Below are 18,650 nucleotides of genomic sequence, written 5' to 3' on the forward strand. Positions count from 1 at the left end.
AATTTTGCACGCCCAATTTTTCAGTTTTTGATTTGTTAAAAAAGTTTGAAATGTCCAATAAATGTCGTTCCACTTCATGATTGTGTCCCACAATTGTTGTTGATTCTTCACAAAAAAATACAGTTTTATATCTTTATGTTTGAAGCCTGAAATGTGGCAAAAGGTCGCAAAGTTCAAGGGGGCCGAATACCTTTGCAAGGCACTGTACCTATATAGACATATATATACACATATATACATACACATACCTATATAGATATACATATACACATATATGCATACACATACCTATATAGATAAATATACACATATATACCTATATAGACATACATATAGACATATACATACCTATATAGATATACATACACATACCTATATAGATATACATATACACATATATGCATACACATACCTATATAGATAAATATACACATATATACATACATATACCTATATAGACATACATATACACATATATACATACACATACCTATATACATACCTATATAGACATACATATAGACATATACAATATACATACACATTACAATTTGTAAGTCGCTCTGGATAAGAGCGTCTGCTAAATGACTTAAATGTAAATGTAATATACATACCTATATAGATATACATACACATATACATATACATATACAAATATATACATACACATACCTACAGTGGGGCAAAAAAGTATTTAGTCAGCCACCAATTGTGCAAGTTCTCCCACTTAAAAAGATGAGAGAGGCCTGTAATTTTCATCATAGGTACACTTCAACTATGACAGACAAAATGGGGGAAAAAATCCAGAAAATCACATTGTAGGATTTTTAATGAATTTATTTGCAAATTATGATGGAAAAGGCTCAGATTATTGAGGGGGCAGTGCTGCTCTTGGTCGCTGACCATCATTTTGGCTGCATACAGACCAGTTACAGCAGGCACATAAAACAGTTAGGGACTTCTCCTTAGTATCTGGGTCATTCAGGTGGGTGTCTAGGGTATAGGGTCATGGACCGTACCATTAAAATAGGATCATAAATAAATTATTAGATATAAATTATTTTAAAAATGTAGTTCCCCATGATAGGACAATAACAAATCAAACGTATCATCTATTTTAAAACTGTTCCACCATGATAGGACAATAAATAAACAAGACGTATAATTCATTATAAAAGTATATCCGTCATCTGAACAGCATTGAAAGCCCTCTCATACCCTGGCCCACAGCAATACATTGGCTCTGGGATATGCAACCATTTCATTACTCAATCACTCAACTTCAAAACATAACAAATAAAAATAAACACACACCACACATTATGTGCTTTCTGTTTACTTCATTTTTATCTTCACTATGTTGAATTAGTGCTTGTGTGTTCAGTTAGTTATATGTGAAGATATATAGAAAAATCTATATTTTTTATTGTATTGTTACAATCCATAACTGGGCTAGAATTGTGTTTATTTTCCTCATCTATGAGAACTTTGTAATTTTTAAAATAACAATGGAGTGGTCTTTGTGTCTCTGAACAACTGGTTATCAATATATAGTTTATCGACGACGAGAGCTACTCGTTTCGCTTTTAATCGATTTTCTTTGAAAATTGGATATATAACTTTGCGCCGTTCTGCAATTTCCTTCGGAAACTGATCATTCAGCCAATTTTGGTCCCAGCAAGTCTTTTATCAAGGCTTTTAACCATTGTTTTATCTTTCAATTAAGCAAATTTGGCAACGATTGGGCGGTCATACCTTTGGCCTCTCTGTCCGAAGCGGTGTACACGTTCAAATTGGATTTTGTCGATAACTTCGCGTGGGATCCGAAGCGCTGTAAGGAGGAACTCTCTAACTACAGATTGAGGAACTTCCCCTTCTTTCTCCTCGATACCTGTAAGTACCCGATTCTCTCTCGTGGATCTAGTTTGTATGTCCAGTAAGGCTTCCCTCAGAACGGTGTTCTCCTTTTTAATTTAATTCATTTCGGTTTCAATCTTATTGACTGTCCCTTTCAAGCTTGTGTGTTTCCTTCTCCAATGTCCCAGCTTTTTCATCACTCATCTCGAGGCCTTCAACTCTTTTATATCCTTACGAACTAATTCAAGTATACCCAGGTTTATTGATTTTAACAGATCGATTTTGACCTTTACCATTCCCGGTGGTGAAAATATTAAGTCGTCTGTGTCTGTAGAAGTCACGTTTCCGTATTGAAATCGGTTCCCCTGTCTTACTCTTCGTCATGTTTGGGTGTTGCTTGTTTTCGTAATCTTTTTCGATAATATCTTTGTTTTGTGTTATTATCCAGATTGAAGGTTATCACCCACCAGATTTTGTAGTGCTAATATTTTAGTCTAACTTGCCAATATTGAATATTACGTTTTATCTTCAGGTGCTCTACATAACTTCGTTCAGTCCGCCATTACCTTTGCGTAATTGGCATTCTATCCACATTTTTTTTTTACCACAAGGACAAGTTAAAAGATAAATATTTGCCTTAGTGGAGCAAGTGATAACACCTTTGATTGGGATGTGTTTCACTGTTTGGGCGCTATATTCAGTCATGTTTTTCATGTTATATTTATATCTGAATATTAACCAATGAGATCAGGCCACACCCGGCCATGATTACAGACACCTGAGTGTGTTTTTTAACACTTTATAAACGAGTCACCCCGCAGTGTTTGTCATTATACCCGGATGAAGACAGCTTGTCTGTCGAAAACGGTGGACATTTTTATTTTTTTTGCATCTGAGCTCCTAGTCTGCAGCTCTTCTTTGTTTGTTTACAGAATTATATGTAAAACAGACTTGTCTGGGCAAGAAGGGGAGGGTAGAGGTGAGATACATAAACACATGAATCCATGTGTCATTGTTAATGTAGTAACAGGAAGTGAATTGAGCCTGATCCAGGTAGACGCTACAGCAGCCACACTCAATAGGGGTATCGCGGAACGGACCCAGAACGGGGTCAATACGGTCCCCACTGTAATTATTTTAATGATTTGTTATTATTATTATTATTTTTAACGAAGTTAGTCGAGCTTTCAACTTTCTGTTGTAGAGAGTTATAGCAACACAATGCACAAGGTCCAGTGACACAGTGTAGAATTGCACAAGTTGTTGTCCTCTTGTTACGCCACCGAGTAGTTGTCCTCTTGTTACGCCACCGAGTAGTTGTCCTCTTGTTACGCCACCGAGTAGTTGTCCTCTTGTTACGCCACCGAGTAGTTGTCCTCTTGTTACGCCACCGAGTTGTTGTCCTCTTGTTACGCCACCGAGTAGTTGTCCTCTTGTTACGCCACCGAGTAGTTGTCCTCTTGTTACGCCACCGATAGACGTTAGAGAGGTATTTATAACCTGTCAAACTTCACGTTGATCAACCACAGGTCAAAGTTATCTATGCAGGTAAGTTAGGCTAACCAGTTAGCCAAATCTGGTAGTTATCGCGTCCAGATTACGTCCACAGGGGCCTCGAAGGTGTGGTGCTATCTTTTATTTATTTTATCTTTTATTTAAACTAGGCAAGTTAGTTAAAGAACAAATTCTTATTTTCAATGCTGGCCTAAAAACCTTTGGTTAACTGCCTTGTTCAGGATTAGAACGGCAGATTCTTTTTACCTTGTCAGCTCAGGGATTCAATCTTGCAAACTTTCGGTGACTAGTCCAATGCTCTAACCACTAGGCTAGCTGCCACCCCACTATGTGGTGTGGTATTATGTGGTGTGGTACCACCACTGCAGAAACACAGGGATAAGGCGATCCTTCTCTACCACACCCACAGAAATAAAGGGATAAGCCACCAACAGTTCTGAGATTTCCATACCCAGCTACAACATTTTCCGTCAAGATAGAACTGCCAAAGGGGGAGGAGTTGCAATCTACTGCAGAGAGAGTCTGGCCATGCCTTCCGCCTGGCTACTCCAACCTCTGCCAACAGCTCCGCCCCCCCCCCCCCCGCAGCTACTCGCCCAAGCCTCTCCAGGTTCTCCTTTACCCAAATCCAGATAGCAGATGTTCTGAAAGAGCTGCAAAAACTGGACCCGTACAAATCAGCTGGGCTTGACAATCTGGACCCTCTATTTCTGAAACTATCCGCCGCCATTGTCGCAACCCCTATTACCAGCCTGTTCAACCTCTCTTTCATATCGTCTGAGATTCCCAAGGATTGGAAAGCTGCCGCAGTCATCCCCCTCTTCAAAGGGGGAGACACCCTGGACCCAAACTGCTACAGACCGATATCCATCCTGCCCTGCCTATCTAAGGTCTTTGAAAGCTCAGTAAACAAACAGGTCACTGACCATCTCGAATCCCACCATACCTTCTCCGCTGTGCAATCCGGTTTCCGAGCAGGTCACAGGTGCACCTCAGCCACGCTCAAGGTACTAAACGATATCATAACCACCATCGATAAAAAACTACTGTGCAGCCGTCTTCATCGACCTGGCCAAGGCTTTCGATTCTGTCAATCACCATATTCTTATCGGCAGACTCAGGAGCCTCGGTTTTCTGATGACTGTCTTGCCTGGTTCACCAACTACTTTGCAGACAGAGTTCAGTGTGTCAAATTGGAGGGCATGCTGTCCGGTCCTCTGGCAGTCTCTATGGGGGTGCCACAAGGTTCAATTCTCGGGCCGACTCTTTTCTTTGTATATATCAATGATGTTGCTCTTGCTGCGGGTGATTCCCTGATCCACCTCTATGCAGACGACACCATTCTATATACTTCCGGCCCATCCTTGGACACTGTGCAGTCAAACCTCCAAACAAGCTTCAATGCCATACAACACTCCTTCCGTGGCCTCCACCTGCTCTTAAACGCTAGTAAAACCAAATGCATGCTTTTCAACCGTTCGCTGACTGCACCCGCCCGCCTGACTAGCATCACCACCCTGGATGGTTCCGACCTTGAATATGTGAACATCTATAAGTACCTAGGTGTCTGGCTAGACTGTAAACTCTCCTTCCAGACTCATATTAAACATCTCCAATCGAAAATCAAACCTAGAGTCGGCTTTCTATTCCGCAACAAAGCCTCCTTCACTCATGCCGCCAAACTTACTCTAGTAAAACTGACTATCCTACCTATCCTCGACTTCGGCGATGTCATCTACAACATAGCTTCCAACACTCTACTCAGACTGCATCCAATTTGCTATCACAGTGCCATCCGTTTTGTCACCAAATCACCTTATACCACCCACCACTGCGACCTGTATGCTCTAGTCGGCTGGCCCTCGCTACATATTCGTCGCCACACCCACTGGCTCCAGGTCAACTACAAGTCCATGCTAGGTAAAGCTCCGCCTTATCTCAGTTCATTGGTCACGATGGCAACACCCACCCGTTGCACACGTTCCAGCAGGTATATCTCACTGACCATCCCCAAAGCCAACACCTCATTTGGCCGGCTTTCCTTCCAGTTCTCTGCTGCCAGAGACTGGAACGAATTGCAAAAATCGCTGAAGTTGGAGACTTTTATTTCCCTCACCAACTTTAAACATCAACTATCTGAGCAGCTAACCGATCGCTGCAGATGTACATAGTCCATCTGTAAATAGGCCACCCAATCTACCTACCTCATCCCCATACTGTTTTTATTTTATTTACTTTTCTGCTCTTTTGCACGCCAGTATCTCTACTTGCACATCATCATCTGCTCATTTATCACTCCAGTGTTAATCTGCTAAATTGTAATTATTTGCTCCTATCTCATGCCTTTTGCATACACTGTATATAGACTTTCTTTTTTCTACTGTGTCATTGACTTGTTTGTGTTATTGTCTTGTTAATTGTTTACTCCATGTGTAACTCTGTCACACTGCTTTGCTTTATCTTGGTCAGGTCGCAGTTGCAAATGAGAACTTGTTCTCAACTGGCCTACCTGGTTAAATTAAAACAATCTTACCCAAATGCATGATGGGGGTCTGCCACGACTTCTGGACCCAGCACCCCCCACCTGACGCCCATGATGCCCAGCCCCTCATCGCTAAACAATGGTGAGCCACAGAGGTAGAGGGGGGGGACTTCTCTTCTAAACATCGAACATTCAAATAAAATCTAGTGCATGATGTTGATTGATTGTATATAGTATGATGAAGTGAACATAGTTCATATGTAAAAAGAAAAACCATCTTATATCTTACTAACTATAAAATATATTAACTTCCATTGTGAATTTAAACCAACGTAAGGAGTAATGAATCAAATAGAGAAACAGTGGTCAGACACTGACAGTAGATGTATTTTCTCAACCTTGTGTTTCAGCAGTACTGATGATAGCCAGAAGGGGGCAGACAGAACACAGCTCAAAAAGAGACGCTGGTGTCGCAACAGCTGCCTTGGCCTGTTTCTGTTCCTGGTCGTGATGATGACTGTGGTCATCCTGGAAGTTGACCTCAAAGAACAGATCTCACCTTCAACAACCAAGCCAGCAGCAAACATGTCCCGAGGACCGTACCATGTACAATACCCACATGAGTACTCCTTCATCCTGGATGAGCCAGAGAAATGCCGGGAGCAGAACCCCTTCCTGGTTCTGATGGTGCCAGTGGCGCCCTATAACAGGGAGGCCCGTGAGGCCGTCCGCAGGACTTGGGGCAGTGAGAGGCAGGTACTGGGCAGAGAGGTTTGTCTGTTCTTCCTGCTGGGACTGCCCAGTGGAGAGGAGACAGAGCATCTCCAGGAGAAGGTGCTGCAGGAGAGCAAAGAGCACCAGGATCTGCTGCAGAGCAACTTCATAGACAGCTACAAAAACCTGACCATCAAGACCATGGTGATGATGGAGTGGCTGAGCTCTCGCTGCCCCAACGCCTCCTACGCCATGAAGATCGACTCAGACATGTTCCTCAACGTGAACACCTTGGTCAACATGCTGCTTCACGCTCCAACGCAGAACTACCAGACTGGACTAGTGGCCCGACGGGGCGCTGTTCTAAGAGACCGTAACTCCAAATGGTACCTTCCAAAGGATGTGTTTCCTGAACCAGTATACCCACCTTATGCTCTGGGTCTGGGCTATGTCTTCACCTTAGACCTCCCCAGGAAGCTGGTGGAGGCGTCCAGGCATGTTAAAGCCGTCTACATAGAGGATGTGTATCTGGGACTGTGTATGAGACACCTGGGCATCCGGCCTACTGACCCCCCAGTGGAAACCTTTTTCAGGGGTATGCAGGAGCCCAGGACCGCTGTCACTACATGGCTGTTATCACGACCATCCTCGACACTCCTCAGGAGCTTCTGGACATATGGAGAAACTTGCACCAACCTGGGCCTGTCTGTTATTGAAAACAACACTCTGGGAAAGACAAATAGCCTTGAGGTTAGAGCGTTGGGCCAATAACCCAAAAGGGTGATGGTTCCAATCCCAGAGCTGACAAAATGGCAAATCTGTCACTGTGTCTTTGAGCAAGCACTTAACCCCAGTGCTCCATGGGAGCTGGACAATGGTGTCCCTCACCGGGACCTCGCTCCCTGTGGTTGTCTTGTTTGAGCTGTGACTTTCTCTTGGATGCTTTTCTCTGGGTGTGGTAGAGAGGGATTGCCTTATCTCTGTGTTTCTGTGGGTGTGGTAGAGAAGGGTCACATTATCTCTGTGTTTCTGTGGGTGTGGTAGAGAAGGGTCACATTATCTCTGTGTTTCTGTGGGTGTGGTAGAGAAGGGTCACATTATCTCTTGTGTTTCTGCAGTGGTGGAAAAGGTACTCAATCATCATACTTGAGTAAAAGTAAAGATACCTTAATAGAAAATGACTCAAGTAAATGTGAAAGTCCCCCAGTAAAATATGACTTGAGTAAATGTCTAAATGTATTTGGATATAAATGTACTTTTTACTTTTGATAGCAAAGCATAAGTATAAATCAATTCAAATTCCTTATATTAAGCAAACCAGACGGCACTGTTTTCTAGTTTGTTTTAATTTACAGATAGCCAGGGACACACTCCAACACTGAGACATCATTTACAGATAGCCAGGGGCACACTCCAACACTGAGACATCATTTACAGATAGCCAGGGGCACACTCCAACACTGAGACATCATTTACAGATAGCCAGGGGCACACTCCAACACTGAGACATCATTTACAGATAGCCAGGGACACACTCCAACACTGAGACATCATTTACAGATAGCCAGGGACACACTCCAACACTGAGACATCATTTACAGATAGCCAGGGGCACACTCCAACACTGAGACATCATTTACAGATAGCCAGGGACACACTCCAACACTGAGACATCATTTACAGATAGCCAGGGACACACCCCAACACTGAGACATCATTTACAAACAAAGCATTTGTGTCAAGTGAGTCCTCCAGATCAGAGGCAGTAGGAATGACCAGGGATGTTCTCTTGATAGTTGTGTGAATTGGACCATTTTCATTTTGGGTGTCGGGGAAAATGTATGGAGTCAAAATAACATTATTTTCTTTAGGAATGTGGTGAAGTAAAAGTTGTCAAAAATGACCATATTAGAGACACATATTTCCCTCAGATTACACAGACCCACAAAGAATTTGAAAACAAATCCAATTTTTGGTGATGGAGGTAAACCCAGGCCCCGCGTGTCCCCAGGCACCCTCATTTGTTGACGTCTGTGATCGAAAAAACCTTGGTTTCATGTCAACATCAGAAGCCTCCTCCCTAAGTTATTTTTTTACTCACTACTTTAGCACACTCTGCCAACCCTGATGTCCTTGCCGTGTCTGAATCCTGGCTTAGGAAGGCCACCAACAATTCTGAGATTTCCATACCCAGCTACAACATTTTCCGTCAAGATAGAACTGCCAAAGGGGGAGGAGTTTCAATCTACTGCAGAGAGATTCTGCAAAGTTCTCATACTTTCCAGGTCTATACCCAAACAGTTTGAACTTCTAATTTTAAAAATTAACCTCTCCAGAAATAAGTCTCTCACTGTTGCCGCCTGCTATCGACCCCCATCCGCTCCCAGCTGTGCCCTGGACACCATTTGTGAATTGATCGCGCCCCATCCAGCTTCAGAGTTCATTCTGTTAGGTGACCTAAACTGGGATATGCTTAACACGCCGTCAGTCCTCCAATCTAAGTTAGATGCCCTCCAATCTCACACAAATCATCAAGGAACCCACCAGGTACAACCCTAAATCCATAAACATGGGCTCCCTCATAGACATTATCCTGACCAATTTCCCCTCCAAATACACCTCCGCTGTTTTCAATCAGGATCTCAGCAATCCCTGCCTCATTGCCTGTACCCACTATGGGTACGCGGTCAAACGACCACCCCTCATCACTGTCAAACGCTCCCTAAAACACTTCTGCGAGCAGGCCTTTCTAATCGACCTGGCCCGGGTATCCTGGAAGGATATTGACCTCATCCCGTCAGTCGAGGATGCCTGGTCGTTCTTTTAAAAGTAATTTCCTTACCATCTTAGATAAACATGCCCTGTTCAAAAAATGCAGAACTAAGAACCGAGATAGCACTTGGTTCCCTCCAGACCTGACTGCCCTTGACCAGCACAAAAACATCCTGTGGCGGACTGCCATAGCATCGAATAGTCCCCACGATATGCAACTGTTCAGGGAAGTCAGGAACCCACGCAGTCAGTCAGGAGAGCAAAGGCCAGCTTTTTCAAGCAGAAATTCGCACCCTGTAGTTCTAACTCCAAAAGGTTTTGGGACACTGTAAAGTCCATGGAGAACAAGAGCACCTCCTCCCAGCTGCCGACTGCACTGAGGCTAGGTAACACGGTCACCACTGATAAATCCATGATAATCAAAAATGTCAATAAGCATTTCTCAACAGCTGGCCATGCCTTCCTCCTGGCTCCTCCAACCCCGGCCAACAGCTCCGCCCCCCGCAGCTACTCGCCCAAGCGAGACAGCAGATGTTCTGAAAGCGCTGCAAAACCTGGACCCGTACAAATCAGCTGGGCTAGACAATCTGGACCCTCTTTTTCTAAAACAATCCACTGCCATTGTTGCAACCCCTATTACCAGCCTGTTCAATCACCTTCATTTCGTCTGAGATCCCTAAAGATTAGAAAGCTGCCGTGGTCATCCCCCTCTTCAAAGGGGGTGACACCCTAGACCCAAACTGCTACAGACCTATATCCATCCTGCCTTGCCTATCTAAAGTCTTCGAAAGCCAAGTTAATAAACAGATCACTGACCATTTCGAATCCCACCGTACCTTCTCCGCTGTGCAATCTGGCTTCCGAGACGGTTACAGGTGCACCTCAACCACGCTCAAGGTACTAAACGATATCATAACCGCCATCGAGTAAAGACAGTACTGTGCAGCAACTCTGTCAATCACCGTATTCTTATAGGCAGACTCAATAGCCTTGGTTTTTCTAATTACTGCCTCGCCTGGTTCACCAACTACTTTGCAGACAGAGGTCAGTGTGTCAAATCGGAGGGCATGTTGTCCGGACCTCTGGCAGTCTCTATGGGGGTACCAAAGGGTTCAATTCTCGGGCCGACTCTTTTCTCTGTATATATCAATGATGTCGCTCTTGCTGCGGGTGATTCCCTGTTCCACCTCTACGCAGACGACACCATTCTGTATACTTCTGGCCCTTCCTTGGACACTGTGCTAACTAACCTCCAAACAAGCTTCAATGCCATACAACACTCCAGTGGCATCCAACTGCTCTAAAACGCTAGTAAAACCAAATGCATGCTTTTTCAACCGTTCGCTGCCCACACCCGCCCGACTAGCATCACCATCCTGGATGGTTCCGACCTAGAATATGTGAACCACTATAAATACCTAGGTGTCTGGCTAGACTGTAAACTTTCCTTCCAGACTCATATTAAACATCTCCAATCCAAAATCAAATTGAGAATTGGCTATCTAATTCGCAAAAAAGCCTCCTTCACTCGCGCCGCCAAACTTACCCTAGTAAAACTGACTTTCCTACCGATCCTCGACTTCGGCGATGTCATCTACAAAATAGCTTCCAACACTCTACTCAGCAAATTGGATGCAGTCTATCACAGTGCCATCCGTTTTGTCACCAAATCACCTTATACCACCCACCACTGCGACCTGTATGCTCTAGTCGGCTGGCCCTCGCTACATATTCGTCACCAGACCCACTGGCTCCAGGTCATCTATAAGTCTATGCTAGGTAAAGCCCAGCCTTATCTCAGTTCACTGGTCATGATAACAACACCCACCCGTAGCACACGCTCCAGCAGGTTTATCTCACTGATCATCCCCAAAGCCAACACCTCATTTGGCCGGCTTTCCTTCCAGTTCTCTGCTGCCAGAGACTGGAAGGAATTGCAAAAATCGCTGAAGTTGGAGACTTTTATTTCCCTCACCAACTTTAAACATCAACTATCTGAGCAGCTAACCGATCGCTGCAGCTGTACATAGTCCATCTGTAAATAGGCCACCCAATCTACCTACCTCATCCCCATACTATTTTTATTTTATTTACTTTTCTGCTCTTTTGCACGCCAGTATCTCTACTTGCACATCATCATCTGCTCATTTATCACTCCAGTGTTAATCTACTAAATTGTAATGATTTGCTCCTATCTCATGCCTTTTGCATACACTGTATATAGACTTTCTTTTTTCTACTGTGTCATTGACTTGTTTGTGTTATTGTCTTGTTTATTGTTTACTCCATGTGTAACTCTGTCACACTGCTTTGCTTTATCTTGATCAGGTCGCAGTTGCAAATGAGAACTTGTTCTCAACTGGCCTACCTGGTTAAATAAAGGTGATCTTGTCTACCTGGTTAAATAAAGGTGATCTGGTCTACCTGGTTAAATAAAGGTGATCTGGCCTACCTGGTTAAATAAAGGTGATCTGGTCTACCTGGTTAAATAAAGGTGATCTGGCCTACCTGGTTAAATAAAGGTGATCTGGTCTACCTGGTTAAATAAAGGTGATCTGGCCTACCTGGTTAAATAAAGGTGATCTGGTCTACCTGGTTAAATAAAGGTCATCTGGTCTACCTGGTTAAATAAAGGTGATCTGGCCTACCTGGTTAAATAAAGGTGATCTGGCCTACCTGGTTAAATAAAGGTGAAATAAAACAATTAATACAAATATATATACATATATAGTCTCTGGTCAAAAACAGTGTCCTATATAGTTTATATAATTTGTACTACCATTAAATGTCAGTTATTGTGAAAAACGGAGTTTAAAATGCTCTTGGCTGAGGTGTATGCAAACTGTACATTTGAGCAGCATACAGGACAAACAAACTGGTTTAGTGGGAAAAATATTCAAACGGACTACAGGCAATGTATTGGAAAACTTCTAACAGATTTTGTTCTTAAATACCAGAAAAGTAAGATTGCTAATATTTCTAAAATCATAATATGTACGTCTTCATGACAGAAGTTAAAAGATATTATATCCCAGTATCTTCTGTGATCTCTTTCTCTCTCTCAGACACACACAGGTGATATAGGAGGTTGTAAATGTTGACATTGACGGTGATAAGTACTATTGTTGATATTTAGTTCAAGGTCTTAAAAGTCCGGCTTGTGTTCTGTTTGTAACACTAAATGACACATCACTGACAGAAGGAAACGGTTACCATGAGAGTGAAGCCAACAACACAGGAAGCCACAGAGAAAGCAGCTGTGCTACTGACATGCTGAGACCCATAAAGTCAGACAGCAGCCCTCCCACCGATGCTCCGCCCAATGCCAATCAACCTTCAGAGACGGAAGAGAAAGTGATAAATCTCACTGGCTCTTTTTCCTGGCTCATTTGAAGTCAACGAAATTAGCAGAACAGACCCAGCTACTATCGCAATTGGTGTTTATGGGAGAACTACCCCTTAAGCAGAGCCTGGAACGGTGACCAACGTAAATGGACAACGGTAAACAGCGTCTTCATTTACCTGAAACGTAATAAAGCCCTTTTTTTTAACATAGTCGTTGACATTCAGAGAGCTGACATTCTGAGCCTCAGGTTGTTAGAGTAACTTATCTCTGTCAGACTTTTATACACCCTCTTTGATACAATCTTACCCAAATGTATGATGGGGGTCTGCCACAACTTCTGGACCCAGCGCCCCCCACCTGACGCCCATGATGCCCAGCCCCTCATCGCTAAACAATGGTGAGCCACAGAGGGAGAGGGGTGGGGGGGGGACTTCTCTTCTAAACATCGAACATTCAAATAAAATCTAGTGCATGATGTTGATTGATTGTATATAGTATGATGAAGTGAACATAGTTCAAATGTAAAAAGAAAAACCATCTTATATCTTACTAACTATAAAATATATTAACTTCCATTGTGAATTTAAACCAACGTAAGGAGTAATGAATCAAATAGAGAAACAGTGGTCAGACACTGACAGTAGATGTATTTTTCTCAACCTTGTGTTTCAGCAGTACTGATGATAGCCAGAAGGGGGCAGACAGAACACAGCTCAAAAAGAGACGCTGGTGTCGCAACAGCTGCCTTGGCCTGTTTCTGTTCCTGGTCGTGATGATGACTGTGGTCATCCTGGAAGTTGACCTCAAAGAACAGATCTCACCTTCAACAACCAAGCCAGCAGCAAACATGTCCCGAGGACCGTACCATGTACAATACCCACATGAGTACTCCTTCATCCTGGATGAGCCAGAGAAATGCCGGGAGCAGAGCCCCTTCCTGGTTCTGATGGTGCCAGTGGCGCCTATAACAGGGAGGCCCGTGAGGCCGTCCGCAGGACTTGGGGCAGTGAGAGGCAGGTACTGGGCAGAGAGGTCTGTCTGTTCTTCCTGCTGGGACTGCCCAGTGGAGAGGAGACAGAGCAGCTCCAGGAGAAGGTGCTGCAGGAGAGCAAAGAGCACCAGGATCTGCTGCAGAGCGACTTCATAGACAGCTACAAAAACCTGACCATCAAGACCATGGTGATGATGGAGTGGCTGAGCTCTCGCTGCCCCAACGCCTCCTACGCCATGAAGATCGACTCAGACATGTTCCTCAACGTGAACACCTTGGTCAACATGCTGCTTCACGCTCCAACGCAGAACTACATGACTGGACTAGTGGCACAATTGGCCGCCGTTCTAAGAGACCATAACTCCAAATGGTACCTTCCAAAGGAGGTGTTTCCTGAACCAGTATACCCACCTTATGCTCTGGGCCTGGGCTATGTCTTCACCTTAGACCTCCCCAGGAAGCTGGTGGAGGCGTCCAGGCATGTTAAAGCCGTCTACATAGAGGATGTGTATCTGGGACTGTGTATGAGACACCTGGGCATCCGGCCTACTGACCCCCCCAGTGGAAACCTTTTTCAGGGGTATGCAGGAGCCCAGGACCGCTGTCACTACATGGCTGTTATCACGACCATCCTCGACACTCCTCAGGAGCTTCTGGACATATGGAGAAACTTGCACCAACCTGGGCCTGTCTGTTATTGAAAACAACACTCTGGGAAAGACAAATAGCCTTGAGGTTAGAGCGTTGGGCCAATAACCCAAAGGGTGGTGGTTCCAATCCCAGAGCTGACAAAATGGCAAATCTGTCACTGTGCCCTTGAGCAAGCACTTAACCCCAGTGCTCCATGGGAGCTGGACAATGGTGTCCCTCACCGGGACCTCGCTCCCTGTGGGTGTCTTGTTTGAGCTGTGACTTTCTATTGGATGCTTTTCTCTGGGTGTGGTAGAGATGGATTGCCTTATCTCTGTGTTTCTGGGGGTGTGGTAGAGAAGGGTCACCTTATCCCTGTGTTTATGTGGGTGTGGTAGAGAAGGGTCACCTTATCTCTGTGTTTGTGGGGGTGTGGTAGAGAAGGGTCACCTTATCTCTGTGTTTCTGTGGGTGTGGTAGAGAAGGATCACCTTATCTCTGTGTTTCTGTGGGTGTGGTAGAGAAGGGTCACCTTATCTCTGTCTTTCTGTGGGTGTGGTAGAGAAGGGTCACCTTATCCCTGTGTTTCTGTGGGTGTGGTAGAGAAGGATCACCTTATCCCTGTGTTTCTGTGGGTGTGGTAGAGAAGGGTCACCTTATCTCTGTCTTTCTGTGGGTGTGGTAGAGAAGGGTCACCTTATCCCTGTGTTTCTGTGGGTGTGGTAGAGAAGGATCACCTTATCCCTGTGTTTCTGTGGGTGTGGTAGAGAAGGGTCACCTTATCTCTGTGTTTCTCTGGGTGTGGTAGAGAAGGATCACCTTATCTCTGTGTTTCTGTGGGTGTGGTAGAGAAGGGTCACCTTATCCCTGTGTTTCTGTGGGTGTGGTAGAGAAGGGTCACCTTATCTCTGTGTTTCTCTGGGTGTGGTAGAGAAGGATCACCTTATCTCTGTGTTTGTGGGGGTGTGGTAGAGAAGGGTCACCTTATCCCTGTGTTTCTGTGGGTGTGGTAGAGAAGGGTCACCTTATCCCTGTGTTTCTGTGGGTGTGGTAGAGAAGGGTCACCTTATCTCTGTGTTTCTCTGGGTGTGGTAGAGAAGGATCACCTTATCTCTGTGTTTGTGGGGGTGTGGTAGAGAAGGGTCACCTTATCCCTGTGTTTCTGTGGGTGTGGTAGAGAAGGGTCACCTTATCTCTGTGTTTCTGTGGGTGTGGTAGAGAAGGGTCACATTATCTCTGTGTTTGTGGGGGTGTGGTAGAGAAGGGTCACCTTATCCCTGTGTTTCTGGGGGTGTAGTAGAGAAGGGTCACCTTATCTCTGTGTTTCTGTGGGTGTGGTAGAGAAGGGTCACCTTATCCCTGTGTTTCTGTGGATGTGGTAGAGAAGGGTCACCTTATCTCTGTGTTTCTGTGGGTGTGGTAGAGAAGGGTCACCTTATCTCTGTGTTTCTGTGGGTGTGGTAGAGAAGGGTCACCTTATCCCTGTGTTTCTGTGGGTGTGGTAGAGAAGGATCACCTTATCCCTGTGTTTCTGTGGGTGTGGTAGAGAAGGGTCACCTTATCTCTGTGTTTCTGTGGGTGTGGTAGAGAAGGGTCACCTTATCTCTGTGTTTCTGTGGGTGTGGTAGAGAAGGGTCACCTTATCCCTGTGTTTCTGTGTGTGTGGTAGAGAAGGGTCACATTATCTCTGTGTTTCTGTGGGTGGTGGAAAAGGTACTTAATCATCATACTGTAGTAGATGGCACTATTCTCTAGTTAATTTTTTATTTTTATTTTTTTTACAGATAGCCAGGGGCACACTCCAACACTGAGACATAATTTACAAACAAAGCATTTGTGTTTAGTGAGTCCTCCAGATCAGAGTCAGTAGGGATGACCAGGGATGTTCTCTGTTTAGTGAGTCCTCCAGATCAGAGTCAGTAGAGCTGACCAGGGATGTTCTCTGTTTAGTGAGTCCGCCAGATTAGAGACAGTAGAGCTGACCAGGGATGTTCTCTGTTTAGTGAGTCCTCCAGATCAGAGACAGTAGGGATGACCAGGGATGTTCTCTGTTTAGTGAGTCCGCCAGATCAGTCAGTAGGGATGACCAGGGATGTTCTCTGTTTAGTGAGTCCGCCAGATTAGAGACAGTAGGGATGACCAGGGATGTTCTCTGTTTAGTGAGTCCGCCAGATCAGAGACAGTAGGGATGACCAGGGATGTTCTCTTTTAGTGAGTCCTCCAGATCAGATGCAGTAGGGATGACCAGGGATGTTCTCTGTTTCGTGAGTCTTCCAGATCAGAGACAGTCGGGATGTTCTCTTGATAGTTGTGTGAATTGGACCATTTTCCTGTCCTGCTAAGTGTTCAAAATGTATTGACTATTTTTGGATGTCGGGGAAAATGTATGGAGTCAAAATAACATTCTTTTCTTTAGGAATGTAGTGAAGTAAAAGTAAAAGTTGTCAAAAATGACCATATTAGAGACACATATTTCCCTCAGATTACACAGACCCACAAAGAATTTGAAAACAAATCCAATTTTTGATAATCTGTCGTTCTGTCCCTTGAACAAGTCAGTTAACCCACTGTTCCTAGGCCGTCATTGAAAATAAGAATTTGTACTTAACTGACTTGCCTGGTCAAATAAAAATATCTACTGGGTGAAATACCACAATGTGACATCACAGCAGCAAGACGAGTGACTTTTAAACACAAGAAAAGGGCAAACCAGTGAAGAACAAACACCATTGTAAATACGACCCATATTTATGCTTATTTATTTTCCCTTTTGTACTTGAACTATTTCCACATCATTACAACACTGTATATAGACATAATATGAGCTGACAATATGGCAAATCTGTTGCTGTGCCCTTGAGCAAGGCACTTAACCCCAGTGCTCCATGGGTGCTGGACAACGGTGTCCCTATCCGTGACCCCGCCCCTTTGGGTGTCCTGGGGGCGGTTGGGATATGAAGAAACACATTACCATTACACACCTGTGAGTAACAGGACAAATATACCCCCCCCCCCATACTATTTCAACTCCTGTGTTTTACCTTACTGACGTTCAGTGTCCAGAAACCAAGACAACAGTCACAGCTCAAACAACACAACAGTCACAGCTCAAACAACACACCAGTCACAGCTCAAACAACACACCAGTCACAGCTCAAACAACACAACAGTCACAGCTCAAACAACACACCAGTCACAGCTCAAACAACACAACAGTCACAGGTCAAACAACACAACAGTCACAGCTCAAACAACACACCAGTCACAGCTCAAACAACAACAGTCACAGCTCAAACAACACAACAGTCACAGCTCAAACAACACAACAGTCACAGCTCAAACAACACACCAGTCACAGCTCAAACAACACACCAGTCACAGCTCAAACAACACAACAGTCACAGCTCAAACAACACACCAGTCACAGCTCAAACAACACAACAGTCACAGCTCAAACAACACAACAGTCACAGCTCAAACAACACACCAGTCACAGCTCAAACAACACAACAGTCACAGCTCAAATAACACAACAGCACAAACTACACAACCAAATCAAATTTTATTTGTCACATACACATGGTTAGCAGATGTTAATGCGAGTGTAGTGAAATGCTTGTGCTCCTAGTTCCGACAATGCAGTAATAACCAACAAGTAATCTAACTAACAATTCCCCAACTACTACCTTATACACACACACAAGTGTAAAGGGATGAAGAATATGTACATAAAGATGAATGCAGTCTCAGAGGTTTGAAGTGACTAAACGCCGCAGACAGGAAGGGGTGTAGACAGAGACAGTGTGACAGTTCAATCGTTACTTCCCCTATCATTTACTGTAAAAGGAAGTCAGCGTTTGGGAGACTGAGACGCACGATGCTGAGGAGGAATTCCGAATGGCATCTTGTCCTCTATATATAGTCTCTGGTCAACAAAATAGTGTTCGATATAGGGGATAAATTACATCTTGTCCTCTATATATAGTCTCTGGTCAACAAAATAGTGTTCTATATAGTGGATAAATTACATCTTGTCCTCTATATATAGTCTCTGGTCAACAAAATAGTGTTCTATATAGTGGATAAATTACATACATCTTGTCCTCTATATATAGTCTCTGGTCAACAAAATAGTGTTCTATATAGGGGATAAATTACATCTTGTCCTCTATATATAGTCTCTGGTCAACAAAATAGTGTTCTATATAGGGGATAAATTACATCTTGTCCTCTATATATAGTCTCTGGTCAACAAAATAGTGTTCTATATAGTGGATAAATTACATCTTGTCCTCTATATATAGTCTCTGGTCAACAAAATAGTGTTCTATATAGGGATAAAT

At 44.0% G+C, this 18,650-nt stretch overlaps 2 pseudogenes; both read left to right on the forward strand.

Annotated features, from left to right (window-relative positions):
* Positions 1 to 1,724: 1,724 nt before the first annotated feature.
* Positions 1,725 to 11,587, forward strand: LOC135538077 (beta-1,3-galactosyltransferase 1-like; annotated as a pseudogene).
* A 973-nt stretch (positions 11,588 to 12,560) lies between these two features.
* LOC135538065 (beta-1,3-galactosyltransferase 1-like) lies at positions 12,561 to 18,387 on the forward strand (annotated as a pseudogene).
* The last annotated feature ends 263 nt before the right edge of the window (positions 18,388 to 18,650 follow it).

The sequence above is a fragment of the Oncorhynchus masou genome, unplaced genomic scaffold (assembly GCF_036934945.1).
Source record: "Oncorhynchus masou masou isolate Uvic2021 unplaced genomic scaffold, UVic_Omas_1.1 unplaced_scaffold_900, whole genome shotgun sequence".
Lineage (NCBI taxonomy): Eukaryota > Metazoa > Chordata > Actinopteri > Salmoniformes > Salmonidae > Oncorhynchus > Oncorhynchus masou.